The following is a 12,380-nucleotide window of genomic DNA, read 5'->3' as shown; positions in this document are numbered from 1 at the left end:
CTGGCTTTCTTAAAAAAAAAAAGTTAAAATTCGATCCCAAAAGCCTGGTTCCCTCTTCCCTGTGGACTGGGTTGCTCCCGAGGACCACAGAGGGAGGATACAGCGGCCGCAGCAGGACAAAGGAGCGTTTCAGGGGCTCCGGACTTGCACGGGGTCCCGTTTGACCGGGCGATTCTGGAGGAACGCTGACCGTGTGTGCACAGGAAGGCGGGCAGGTGATGCGTGCTGGCTGCGTGGGAGACGGTGGGCATAAGATGCCCACTTCATAGAGGTTCATCTCCGGCTTCCCATGGCGACCAGACCCAGACGCTGTTCCTTTGTCCTCTTTCCTGCCCTCCCAATGCCATGGGGTGTGAACGGCCGCCCCCCCACTCCCCGCGACACGCACGCTGTCTGATCTCCGTGATGTCCGCCCACCTGGCTTCCTGCCCGGCGCATCCCCCCTTGCCCCGACACCTCCCCATCTGCCCAAGACCCCTCCGTCCCCACCCCAGAGGCCTCCCCGCCTGCCCCGGACGCCGTGAGCCAGATCCCTCCGCGCGTGCGCCCTTGCCGTCCTTGCGTTTCCAGCGCTGGGATCCGTTTCTTTGTTTCTTTCTTTCAAATTACCAGAGAAAGTTTATTTACAAAGTGGCGGAGGCAAAAGGGAGCCGTGCAAGACGTGGGCTTAGGAAACCAGCTAGAACACAGGAAGGGCCCCTGGAGAGAGAGGGGGGCGGAGGGGGAGGGGGAGAACACGCGCGCAGGTGCGCACCGTAGGGAAGACGCGGGTGGGGAAAAGCGCCCACGTGCTCCATGGCCAGGCTCGCACTGGACCACGTGTCCGCGTTGCTGCAACAGCTGCCTCAGGGGACCATCGCTTAGTAACATTTGTTTGCGTAACAGGCTCCGAGCGCAGTGATGGCACCATGCCCACAGGTAAGAGCGTCAGCTACCGTGGCGGGCAGCCTCTCCAACGAGGGGAGTGCCGCCTTCCCTCAGGACCACGCTGGGGGCCAGAAAACTGCCCACATGTTTCTTCGCGCAAGCGGCGCTTTGTCGGTGTTCACGGGGCAGATCCACGGGCCTTCCACGGAAGAGGCCCTCCAGTGTTTCTGCGGACCCTCTCCCGACCTGAGGCAGCCAGGGAGTAGCCATCCCTTGGGAGACCCACGTGGTGGAGGAATTATTCACCGAGGTGTGAATGCGCTGCATGAAAATCACCCTCTTACCAGTAATTATTCCCCACCCGTCATAATGGTCTAAATTACTCATCCCAGCCCATTCACTTAATTCCTCATTAACCCAAAACTCTCAGCCCAATGAGTGGTTTGCGTCCTGGACAATTGCAACGAGTGTCCTTTGAGGAGAAGTTCTCATGATCTCTTTCAGGCTACTGGGAAATAAGCACATTATGTCACGGGAGAGCGGGTCCTGGCAGATTTCAAACTCTGTTTGGGTCTCCAGTCCCGAATGATGTATTGGTGTATTTGGAAAGTTAAGATTTTTAGCATTAAAAAAATCAAAAGGCAGACTTAGCTGGCTCCAGGAATGCAGATAATGCAACCACGAAGAAAAAGATGGGTGTTTTTTTTGTTGTTGTTTTTTTGTTTTTTTGTTTTTTTGGCGATAACACAGTGTTAAAATAGCTTTAACGGGAGTTGGGAAATAATCACAGGAATAGGGCTTTGACCCCATTAAAGTCGTTCGGAAGGATCCATAACGTACATTCAACTCTCGGCCCCCCAGGAGAGGACATCCTTGGGGTGTGTCGGTGCCCGTTAAAATCGAGTCATTAGATTAAAGCCCTGAAAACAGGGGAACAGCACTGTAAGTGTTGGCTCTCCCCATTCAGCCAGCTGATGGGTTAGTCATCACCCCGTTAGTCATCACCCCAGTCCGAGCTGCTTTTGCGTTTTGTGCATGAAAGGTGTGGCGTGGTTTTCCAAAGACTGCGTGCTCTGCAGGAGGTGGGGCGGTCCCGAGGGCAGCCTGAGCCGGCTGGCGGAGGCCGGCCTTCCGAGTTACACTCACTTCTTGACCCTCAAGACCTGTCGCAGGAGGACGCAGCTTCCTGCAGGGGGCCAACGCACGCGCTGCATCCTTGGGGTGATTTAAGAAAGCGTAGCTTCTCAGGCACATGGGATGCGGTTACGTTGTGTGAGCGTTTCCGTACTTGGGAGTGTGTGGCGCTGGATGGACTCCGTTCAGAAGAGACCTCACTTGCAAGGGGTTTTTTTTTGTTGTTGTTTTTTTTTTCATTTTACTGTGGGCGTCTTGGTGTCGGGTCAGTGTGTGGGCCAGCCTTGGTCTTCTGCTCTCAGACACCCCGTTCAGTTTCACGGTACCAAGCGGAGAATCACAGGCGTCGACCGTCAGAAAAACGCACCGCGTCCAGCCCAGGCATCCGCTGGGCAACGGCCGTGACTTTGTCACCTGTGTTCACAGTCATGCTGTGTGACAGGCCCCTCCTACTGCCATGGCATGAACATACACAGGGGTCCCTGCCTGTGCTTATTGGCCCGGGGCTCATCTGGGGTGCAGTCGGGTGGGTACATAAAATCCACCTCTACGGAGCAGGTCAAGTTCACGAGCATGGCTGAAACCAGTTGGGGGAAATGGGGTTGATGACGGATCGGTGCCATGGTTTGGAAAGTCTCCCCCTGAAGGCCTTGGCTTTTATATTCTAAAGACACGGGATGGGTGGACCTGGAGGGCAGGATGCCGAGGGAAATAAGCCAGAGAGAGCAAGACGAAGACCAGAGGATTTCACTTACCACAAACAAACAGGCAGCACAGAAACACACTCACAGATCCAGAGGACGTGCTGATGGTGGCCGGGCGGGAGGGGTGTCCAGGGGCTGGGTGGACGTGGGGGAGGGTTTTAGAAGGACAGGCGGGCAGTCCCCAAACAGTCCCAGCGACGGGCAGTCCGACCCAGGGAAACAGAGTCAGTAATTCTGTCACCGCTGTGGATGGTGTCCGATGGGCGTGAGGCGTATCAGCGTGACCACTCCGCCCGCTGTGGGTCAGGGTTCCGCCCAGGGAGGGTTGTCATGTGGTGTGATTAACACACACACACACACACACAGACACGCGCACGTATCATCAGAGTGGCTGCAGCAGCTGGGCACACCTCTCACGTGGCAACGCTCTTTGGCCTCGCGCCCACGCCCAGCACCCTCGGCCGCCCTCTGATGAACCTGACCTCTTTCCACACGACGGACATCGCGTTCCCCGCAGCGGCGGTCCTCTCGGTGGCCCCCCGTTGTCCCATCTCGGGTGCCTCGCCCCTGCGTCTCGCTGGGCCCTGACTGCGGCGAGAACACTGGCCGACGCCCCCCCCATCTCCCCCCCCCCCCCCGCCCTTGACCTCAACCATCCTCGGAGCCCTGGCGCCGGAGTTCACGGCGTGGTCTTGGGAGGGCACGTTTGTTAGGTGGCGCCGGCCTCCTCTCCGCCGCCACCGCCCCTGGGCAGATGCCCCTCTCCGTCCTCCAGACTCCTGGGGCGCTCCTTCCCTCGCACGGCACGCCGCCCCCGTTCTCCGCGGCATCACACAGGGCTCCCCTGTCACCGCTGCGGCTGCCGGGTCCCCGGCCCGCCCTGCAACGGGGAAGCCGGACTCCTCCTCCTCCTGCCGTCCACCCGGAGTGCCCCGGGGCCCTGGCGGTCTTTTTCCTTTGTTGTCCACGTGGGCGGTCTCTTGTCACGTCCACTCCGATGGCGTGCCCATGCTGTTCGTCAGGACCAACCAGCTCTTCCTTTCCAAGGCCTGTCCTTGGGCAGGTGGGGGACAGCATGGCCCATTCCCAGTTCTCCTGAGATCGCTCTTTGCTTTAGGGACTCTCTGTCTTCTTGTTTGGTTTGGTTTTCTTTCTTTCTTTTTCCTTCCTTCCTTCTTCCTTCCTTCTTTCCTTCCTTCTTCCTTCCTTCTTTCTTTCCTTCCTTCTTCCTTCTTTCTCTTTCCTTCCTTTCTTCTTTCTCCTCCCTTCTTTCCTTCCTTCTTCCTTCCTTCTTTCTTTCCTTCCTTCTTCCTTCCTTTGTTCTTTCCTTCCTTCTTCCTTCCTTCCTTCTTCTTTCCTTCTCTCTCCTTCCTTCCTCCCTTCCTTCCTTCCTTCCCCTCCCTCCCTCCCTCCCTCCCTTCCTTCCTCCTTCCCCCTTCCTTCCTTCCTTCCCCTCCCTTCCTTCCTTCCTTCCTCCCTCCCTCCCTCCCTCCCTCCCTCCCTCCCTCCCTCCCTTCCTTCCTTCCTTCCTTTTTCTTTTCTTCTTTACATTCTTCCCTTATCCTACCCCCTGCTGCCTTCCCGTGAACGGTAGGGATTTCCCCCGGAACTTTCTCATCCCTCACTTTCTTAGCACTTGAATTTGATGTTTCAGCCCCAGCTGGCCCTCACTGTTCTTTCCTACAGGTGCAGGGGCTGAGGCGGACGGCCTGGCTGCTCAGCGCGGCCCCCGGGAACGCAGCCCATCATCCCGAAGTAGCTGGGCGTGTGCCCGGTCGAGGGCCGGGACTACCAGGGGGACGCCCTGTGCGGGGCGTGGGGGCCTCTGCCTTCCTTTTATACCCCGTCCTCCCTGTGACTCCTTCCTCTGAGGAAGGACCGCCCCTCGCCGGCTCGTGCCCACTGGAACCCGCAGTATGATAAATGCCTCGCTAGACACATTGGCGGCAACACGTCCCAAACAGAGTTCATTAACCTCTGCTGTCGCCTGCGGCTGGGGGCGGGGGGGGGGTGCGCGGGGGACACACACCGCCCTGCTCTTTCTGTCGCTTAATTGCATCATCCTCCTCTGATGGCTTTGACCTCTGGACCGTGCAGGCACCTCCCCCCTCCCCCCTCACAACTCCTCACTGAGTTTCTGTCGAGGTCTGCGCAGCCCGCTTGAGCAGTGCCTCTTGAACTTGAACCCCGTTATCGATTCCCGGTGCCCCTGGGCTGGCCGAGGGCCTTGTCATTGCTTATCTGGATGGGTCCGGAGGGGGCCCCCCCCGGCAGCTGCTTGGGCACTCCGGTCTTGCAGACAAATGGTGGTGCCGGCTCGCTTGACATGCCTGCCGCACCCTTATCTCCCCGCGTCCCTCCGCCTGTCTGTTCCGTGTGTTTTATGTTCCGGCACTGCGGGATAACAAGCTCTTTCCTCTCCCCGATCTTGGCCCTGTGTCTCTGGGCCGCGCCGACCCTGACACCCAGAGTCACTTTTCTCCTCCCCCCAGTGACACCGGCGTCCGTTTTCTGTGGCCGCCATGAGAAAAAAAAAAGTAGTCACACACTCAGCAGCTTAGACAGGACATCGCGCACGGCACGTCTAAGTTTTAGAGGTCAGGGTGGGGGGCGGGGGCTCGGTCTGTGTCTCCGCCCTGGGTTTCGGAACGCCCGCCGGCACCCAGGTGGTGGAGGGCGGGTCCGAGAGAGGACCGCCTTCCTGGCCCACTCAGGTGGTGCGCAGGGTTCAGCTGCTCCTCCTCCCAGATGCAGGACCGCGCTCCCCGCTTGCTTTCTCAGGGGACGGTCCTCCGGGGCCCCTTCTGAGCTCCTTAGGGCCAGCTGCGTTTCTCACCACGCTGCCCCCTGTGGCTCGAAACCCGCAACAGCACGCTGAGTCTTTCTCACGGCGCCCTGTCGCCGCCTTCTCCTTGGGCCGCGCGTCTCTGCCCGGGCCAGCTAGAAAGAGTCCTCGGTCTGGGGGGCTGGTGTCAGACTGGATGGGACCGTGGAACTCAGGACTGTCCCCTGATCTTTAGGTCGCTCACCTTGATTCCCTCGGCAGGTACCACAGTGTCCCGTCATGCGCTGACAAGTTCAAGGGTGCGGAGTGTGCATGTCTTCAGGGGGCGTTCCGCGCACCGCCAGGGCTCCGTGCTGTTTCAGAGCACACTCTCTGTCACGAGACTCGTGCTGAGTTCGTTTCTCTCAATGCAAGGCCCTAACGTTCTGCTTATCGAGGTCCTCTGGTTCCGCGCGTGACTCACGTGGCATTTTACAACAGGATCTCCTCCGAGCGTCCCCCACCACCAGCGGTGACTTCTACACACTCAGGAAACGCCCTCATGCACCCTGGTGAGCATGTCCACACTGTAGCATGTGTGCGACACACCGAATGCACTCTGTGGTAGTGTGGCGGGGCTGTGCTCGCTGGTCGGTCTGTCTCAGGCACCTCAACCTGCAGACCGTTGGGAACTGGAAGGTGCCCGTTAATGGGTGGTGGGTGAGGTCAGTCTTCCTAAATGGGGCTCATATCCAGACGCCCCCCACCCCCCACTTACTGAGAACCAGGAATGCCATGCACACTCACTGGGTCAGTTGTGTGTTAGCTGCGTGACATGATGCCACAAACTCACAGACTTCAGATGACACACACAGGTATGTTACCTTGGAGTCCCTGTGGGTCAGGAGTGCGGGTGTGGGGTCATTGGGTCTTGGGGTCCCCGTCCGTCCCAAAGCAGCGGCCAGCAGGTCAGTGGGACTGCGGTCTGCTCGGAAGGCTGGCCTGAGGCCGCACCTGCCTCCCAGCTGGCGGGACCGTGGAGAAAGCCAGTCCCTTCCCACATGGCTGATGGCGGTCTCGCTGACCGATCTTCCTTTTCGCCGGGGGTGGGGGGAATCCAGCGTGGCCAGGTGCGGCGTCCCCACGGGCGAGCCCAGGAGGCAGGGCGCACCAGAGGCAGGGGGCGGCCCGTGTTGCGTTAGCTCGTGGGGGGAGCCACGTCTCAGTGCCTCTGCGTGTTCTGTGGTCAGGGGCCAGTGAGCCAGCGCACACACACACCGGAGTCTGAGGTGTGGACGACCGGGTCCCTGAGAGCCTGCCTGCCGTGTCCGTCTGTACGGAGACACGTGTCCCTAGTCACTCGGTAGATGGCAGGATGCAGGCACGGGCGGGTGGGAGAGAGCAAGAGCCCCTGACGGTACAGCTCCGGGAGACCGTTACCCCTCAGTTACACAGAGGGATGCCATGGTGAGGGACGGGGTGTGGTCGACGGAGGCAGAATACGCAGAATTCCTCGTGTATAAAGCCGTTTTCCTCAGGACTCCAGGTGATGGTCTTGAGATGACCGGTGAGCCACCCCACCTGCCCATGTCTGAGTGGAGAAAAGTATAGTGTGATGCCTAGCTGCGTGCAGAAAACAGGGTGCTTCTGGAATCGGGGTTCCGAGATGGCTCAGTCTCAGGGCTCCCTTTCGGTTTTAAAAACAGCAGAGGCTGCCACGGAGACGTTCCCCACTCGAATCCCATCCATCGGCGCTGCACCCAGTGAGACATGAAAATGGAGACATTTAAAACTGTTTCTGTATTCGCCGCGCACGGAACATAACAGAGCGATCTGACATTAACGTAAAAACGTCTTTGTTTCCCAACACGCAGCAGTAAGACATAACATCCCCTGACATTTTCGCAAATCCTCTTAATGTCTGCTGGAGGTAACAGACAGCTAGGTTTTCCGAGCGGCTGGCGCATTCCATCTGCAACAATGTATTGTTTCGTGTACACGGGAAAGGCGGCCTCCCGCAGACGTGGGACTGGAAGGAAAAAGAGGATATTTCAGGAACTGCAGATCTTAAGAGTCTGCACGGACACTCAACACGGACAGATTCTCCCAGGGCAATTGAAAAGTATAATGGGAGCCCACGTCAAGAATGGTTTTGGTCTCTGTCACCTGAAAAGGATCATTTCATCTCGCCCTGAGCATGCACCTTTTGTGCGTGTGTGACTTTGTAACCGTGCACACTGGCCGTCTGGAAGAATCCCAGTTCCCCAAGTGGCGTGGGACTTCCAGATACCCGCACCCTTCCCCACGCAAGATTAAGAAGCGCGTGGATGAATGAATACCGCCGCTGACTTTATCGGGGAAGAATTGAAGTTTTGGGAGGCCTTGGAGTTCGTGGTGGCAGATGTGAGTTCTACACAATGATTAGGCGTTTACGTACTTTGCAAAGCGGCCCCCCCCCCCGCCATAATAAGGCTATTCCCCATCTGGCGTCATTACATACTCATTCCAGTGTTATTGACTATATTCCCTGTGCTGCCCTTGACTTTGGGTTGCTGTTTTTAAAGCAGCGTGCCATCGGCGGGGGGGGGGGGGGGCAGGGGAGGTGGTGTGCTGCTGGAGACACTGGCTGGAGGCCTAGAAACATGGGTTTGTTTGTTTTTTTTAAGATTTTATTTATTTGTTTTAGAGAGAGGGAGTAAGGGAGGGAGAAAGAGGGAGAGAAACATCCATGTGTGGTTGCCTCTCCTGCGCCCCCTACTGGGGACCTGGCCCGCAACCCAGGCACGTGCCCTGACTGGGAATCGAACCGGCGACCCTTTGGTTCGCATGCAGGCCGGCACTCCATAACCACGGAGCCAGGGCGAGCGTGGGTTTTGAAGCCAGGTGGCCTCCGTTTAAATCACAGCTCCGGCATTGAACAAACAGGTGACCTTGCACAGGGAATCTCCTCTCTTCGTTCGTGTGGTTACCAAAGCTCTCCGTTTCCGAAGTTATAACGAAGTAAAATGTGACGTACGGGAGAAGAAGGGTTTCCCGTTTCTCATCTTTTCCCGAAATCTTAATTTTTTTGTTTTGTCCTTGACAACACATCCTGTCGGTGGACAGGGTCACTTTGTTCGTGGCTGAAGCCGCGTCGGTCAAGGGCCCCACGCGGAATGACCACCGGTTGCCCGACAGTCTCTCAAGTTCTGACAGCAGCTACTAGTCCGCTCCCCTACTCCAACGACGGCGGAACATTTCTTTCTCCCGGAGGCGGCCGCCAAAATTCATCACACATGCTCTTCACGGGCACTCCCACAATATTCAAGCAGACGTGCTCAGGAGATCCTCCAGAAAACTGATCTCCGAGGCTCCCTCCGCCTTTGCACTCTCAAGGGAGGCTGGCGTTCTCGTCCTAGGGGCGTGGATGTTCGTGCCGCTCAGATCGACCGCCTTGCTCAGCGCCGAGGGGCCGGCCGTGGGGTCCGCCACAGCTTTTAGAGGGTGAAAGCAGGACGTGATATTTCAGCGTCATTAGGAAGAGGGATATTTTCCCCGGGGAGCTTGCAAAACATTTCCCACACTGCCAGGGGGCCAGGGGCCACCCTTTGAAAACTCTTGCACCTGGATATATACCAGGTAGCACCCTTGAAGGATGGTGATACTTGAAGAGACCACAAAAGTTATAGTTCCCTTCACTCACCACCGCTGTGGTGTCTTTCTTCCATCAGCTCTGCAGCTAAAACTCAACGGGGCCTGGTCTTTCTCTCCAATCCCTGCTCGGGACACGAAAACGAAGCTAAACTTCTCAAGTTAGACGCTGATTACCAGATTCTTCCTCATCCGCCAAAGCTGGGTCTTCAGAGCCTGCTGCACTTTTTGCGATTGTATTCTTAACGAATTTAATTCTTTGGCTGGCGGCTTTGACTCACAGAGATACAATTGTATCCATTCGTGTGTGGCTTTATTCACCACTTGCAACTTTGGGAATGTCTGTCTGGTGAACTAGATTCAAGACCTTCTTAAGGATTCTGTGCCTCGGTGAGTATATTACACCATGCTTTGAAATATTAGACACTTCAAAGATCTTTGTTCAATAGAGATAAAGAAAGATGTGTCATCTTCATCACATTATAAAGAAAATAAAGGTAGGGTCTACCCTATAAAACCTCATCGAGAAGGCAGCTGTCCTTGTTTTCGTAATAACAAAAGAGTGGTTTGGAGAGACAAATCGAAACAATGTTTTCATTCCGTTCCGCTAAAAGACACCTCGGAAAGCTTGCAGAAACACAACACCACCGGCAACGCGAGCAGTTACAAATAAAACCAGGACAGGAGACAGATCACGAGCAGTCGAAATGAAAATGGATTGCGTAACAGCACACCTCCGAGAGCAAGTGCTTTATAATTGCTCTTTAATCAATTGAGCTTGCGCCGGGGAGCTCTCCGAAGGTCTGGTCGTGATTCTCAGGGTGCGTGGGCCAGCCGCCTCCCCACGGCACAGCGTGCCTTGCGTCACGTGGGGAGGAGACTCGTGTCAATTCCTGATCACGGGTCATTCCTGTCCGGGTCTTTCTCCCTGCACAGTTCCCGGGACTTCCACTAACGCAGGGGTTGCAGAGCACCCCTCAGTCTGAAAGCTTCGGCTGGCTTGTCCTGTCTTCAGATGGGAGGAGGACCTGGGGGTGCCAGACACAAGGGTGGGACCGAGATCATGGGGGAGGGGCTCCCTGACGTCGCTCGGAGCCTCAGTTGCCTTTGCTGCAAAATGGGTATAGAAGCGCCGACTCCTCAACAGTGCTGAGAAAGTCGGAATGGATGCATCTGCAGCAACTTTGCATAGCCCAGCGACCAGTCGGTGTAGCTGTTGTTTGTTCTAAGTTCTGGGAGAATTAACGCCCCCGCTGTATTACAGAATCTGTTGCTCCACAATCGTGAGCGTGTCCTTCTGGGACATAACCCTCGCACCCTCAGACCCACCCTGGGGCCCTGTGGGTGACGCGTTGAAATGCGAACTACCCATGAGTACGCCCGTGTGACTGCCCTGGCAACCACACTCCGGCAGGCCTCACTTCTGCCACACACTGCATATACTCACAGAAAATATATTTTTTAATTTCATTGCTCTATTAAAAATGTTCTTGCCTTACACAGGCAGTTGCACCAGAGCTCGCCTCCTGGCAAATGCATTCCAAGAGGCGTCCTGTTTCTCACTCACGGGATACTAAATGGTTTGCCTGTGTCCTGCTCACGGGCCTGGTGCCCCAGACCGACGTCCTGGCCCCCTACAGCACCCCGGGGGGTGAAGGCTGGGGAGGGTCACGTCTGCATAAGGTCCGGCTGGGTCTGCGTGGTGCACGGGTGTGGGACCCTCAGAGACGGCAGGGTCACCTGCTACCACGACCCTTGTAAACCTTGTCTTTGCACCGTTTGGGACAGACCTCGAGTTCCCGGATTACATGTGCCAGGACTGGGCGATTCTGCAGAGAATCTGCCTTGAATATTCATCCCCAACCCCGGCCTCAAAACACATGCAGAACCACCCCCCCTCCCGCCACCCCCGGGCTCTGTGGCCGGCATCTCGGGAGCAGATGAAAGAGATACACGGCGGAGAGCTTCCGTTCGTTTCTGTCATCCTTACGCATTATGAATCTTCGTGACAAGGAGAAAAAAAGAGTCCTCTGCACGTCAGGATTCATTAGAATCCTTAATGGGTATTTAATTGAGGAACCGTCGCACCGTGACTCCCACCGCCCAGTGGAACGGGCGGCGGAGGGAGACGACCCCCGAGTGCTGGCCACGTGCCGAGTTACCCGCCCGCACACCCCGTCCAATGATCTCGGGCAGGCTGCCCCCCAGGGGAACTGGGTGCCTGCCCGCCCGCACGGGCCCCTACACGTGCTCCTCCTCATGGAAATTAATTGCAATAAATACGTTCCAGTCCGTCCCCTAATTGGAATGAAATGATGGCGCTGTCTTTCTTCATACTCACCAGCCTGGCTATTTTTTCTTCTTCCTCTTCTCCTCCTCCTTCTTCTTCTACGTTTTCCCCTTCGACGTGCCTTTTAAGGACAGTGCGTTTTCCTGTCCCGGGTTCTGAGACGTCTCAGAAGCGGGGTCGGGCGAGAGGCAGGCCCTGCCTGCCCCAGGGAGAAGAGCTGGTCAGTGGATCACCACCCGAAAACCAGCAAAGGTGGAGGGGAACCTGATCCTTCCAACTAATGGGCAGGGCCGAGCTGTTCCGTGCACTAGTGACCCCACAGATGCCGCACGAGTGTGTCTGCAACGAACCAAAGAGGTCGATGAGCATTTTTGACCTTGACGAGTGTGCCCTTGTATATATATATATAAGCACAGCCAGAGACCACGGGCAGCTTGCTAGGCTTTGCAAGTTTTGAGAGCCTAGGGGGCGTGAAAGACCTAGCCACAGGCATGGCTATAGTACTGTCTCATTGCAAACGCTGTCACTGGCAATGACCTTGAACATCGGAGGCAAGATTCCTGCCTACAAGGCGTGCTGTAGTTTCTAAGGACCCTGCATTATTTGCGTCCTGGGTGGGTAATCGGCGCGGCCACCCCAAAGCTGTCCGTGCAGAGGCTGGGAGACGCTGCGCAGGGGCCAGGATCTCGTTCCCCTTCCGTACTGTCCTGTTCTCGTGTACACGCCCGAGGGCTCTCCGCGGCCCGGTTCCAACCGCCCGACACCAAGGAGACTGTGGGGAAAGCCACGCGCCCGGAAAGCAGCGTAGCCTCGCCGCGCGCGTGTGGGCGCATCTTTTCGCCGCCCCAAAACCATCGCGCGTCTACACCACGGAGCTAAGCACGTGAGCGCTCAGCGTGTCTGTGTGAGGTCGTTGGCAGCTGCGTGTGCACCGGGCTCAGCTGGTGGGACATCCTCAGGGCCAGCATGAGCGGAAGGCGGAATCCAGGCG

This window comes from Phyllostomus hastatus, unplaced genomic scaffold (genome assembly GCF_019186645.2).
Source record: "Phyllostomus hastatus isolate PE091 unplaced genomic scaffold, TTU_PhHast_1.1 phas_scaffold_12, whole genome shotgun sequence".
Lineage (NCBI taxonomy): Eukaryota > Metazoa > Chordata > Mammalia > Chiroptera > Phyllostomidae > Phyllostomus > Phyllostomus hastatus.
This window is presented reverse-complemented; position numbering follows the sequence as displayed.